Source organism: Branchiostoma floridae, chromosome 5 (genome assembly GCF_000003815.2).
Source record: "Branchiostoma floridae strain S238N-H82 chromosome 5, Bfl_VNyyK, whole genome shotgun sequence".
NCBI classification, from domain to species: domain Eukaryota; kingdom Metazoa; phylum Chordata; class Leptocardii; order Amphioxiformes; family Branchiostomatidae; genus Branchiostoma; species Branchiostoma floridae.
The window spans coordinates 23,942,202-23,944,150 of record NC_049983.1 but is presented as its reverse complement, the minus strand read 5'-3'; the positions used below and the strand labels follow the sequence as shown (position 1 = coordinate 23,944,150).

Here is a 1,949-nt window from a genome sequence, read left to right as displayed (position 1 = left end):
AGCTCACAGGTCCTGGTGTCACCCCTACCAGCTGCCCGATGTAGGAGTGTGTCCTGGTCCTGTACAGGGAAGACGGACAGCGTTAGTACATGTAGTTAGTTGTGTTATAGTACAACATAACATCAACAACGTCCAATTCATTTATTCACATATTAATTTTAAGCAAAACTAATGTACATCACCGTGTTTATGGTGAAGTTAAAGTCAGCTCCAGAACGAATCAGAAGCTCACAAGTCCGGTCGTGGCCCCCAGCAGCAGCTTTATGCAGGGGAGTGGCCTGGTCCTGTACAGGGAGGACAGACCAATATGCCCAACTTGATAACACGTATTCAGAGTTTATTGAGTTAATGAGTTTAGATTATCCCTGTTGTTTTTGAGTCAGTGTTATTGTTACATGATGCATTGTTCTTGTGTAAACTTCAATGTAACATTACAGAAGACAATTACATCCATATATGAATCTAATAAGGTCCATTTCAAAATAAGTTAAACTATGTTTTATTGCATCCTGCGTCATAACATCAGCTCCAGAACAAATCAGCAGCTCAGTGTCCCCTCCAGCAGCAGCCAGATGCAAGAGCGAGGACTGGTACTATTCATAGAAAAAAATGTATGATAAAGGTTAGTTGAAACAAATATAAATCACCTCATTTTTGGTCGTAACGTCAGCCCCAGAACGAATCAGAAGCTCACATATCCGGTCATGACCCCCAGCAGCAGCTTTATGCAGGGGAGTGGACTGGAACTGTACAGGGAGGACAGACATGGGAAGTATAGTCATGTTAATGACATAACTTTGCCAATGCCCAATTAGTTTAGATTATCCCTGGTGTTTTTGAGTCAGTGTTATTGTTACATGATGCATTGTTCTTGTGTAGACTTCAATGTAACATTACAGAAGATGGCAATTACATCCATATATAAATCTAAAGGTCCATTTGAAAATAAGTTAAACTAAGTTTTATTGCATCCTCCGTCATAACATCACATCCAGAACAAAACAGTAGCTCAGCGTGCCCTCGGCAAAAGCCAAATGCAGGGGTGAGGACTGGTACTAATCATAGAAAAATGTATGATAAAGGTTAGTTGAAACAAATATAAATCACCTTTAAGTTATCTTTGGTCGTAACGTCTGCTTCATGGAGGGGAGTGCCCTGGTCCAACTGTATTTTACACCCAATAACATGTATGCAGTCGTCTTCATTGTAAGCAAATATGTATCACCTTATTTTTGGTCGTAACATCAGCCCCAGAACGAATCAGAAGCTCGCAAGTCCCAGTGTGGCCCCCAGCAGCTGCTTCATGGAGGGGAGTGTACTGGTCCTGTACAGAGAAAAGTAATAAAGGTGGTCTGTGTAACATGAAATGTCTCTCCCTGTTCAGGCTCATTCATGAAGAGGTCGACCTAGTGGTGATGGTGATTGTATTTTGTCACAATTGTGTCATCACTATAAAGAGAGGGAAAAAATATATTTTTACACCGTAAAGAATTTGCTAATTTGTTTATTCAAAAGATCTCCATTTGTCAGTACAATGTAAATACAAAAGACTGGTGCCGTTCAGTCGAAAATGTGGGTGAATACAATTTTGTGTTGTATATTACAGTTTAACCAGCTCAATAATGACTTCTACTCAACACAGATGAACTTTCAAACAGCGTTTGTTCCGATCGTTTTGAAACGATCCCCCTCCACGAGGGAAGCTGTGTTGATTCATGTACTTCTATTGAGGATAGCGTTTGTGCGGTTAGTTTTGAGACGTTCCCCTCCTGTGAGAGCGGTGCTTTGAAAACCGACGTAGACATCCGCCAATTGGCTTCGGATAGCCCCTGTGTTGATTGTTTTGACATGTTTCCCAGCCACATGGGCGGTCCCACGACTAATGAGTTCGACATTGTAAACATTGGTAGTCCAGACATTGTAGACCTAATGACGGGAAAGAACCTGTT

At 41.4% G+C, this 1,949-nt stretch overlaps 1 long non-coding RNA gene across 1 annotated transcript; it reads right to left on the bottom strand.

The window, feature by feature from the left end:
• Positions 1-1,326, bottom strand: LOC118416602. Its single transcript, XR_004831230.1, has 4 exons — positions 1,226-1,326; positions 648-746; positions 183-284; positions 1-59 (listed from the first exon to the last, which is right to left on the bottom strand). It is a non-coding gene; the product is annotated as an uncharacterized LOC118416602 (long non-coding RNA).
• Positions 1,327-1,949: the final 623 nt, after the last annotated feature.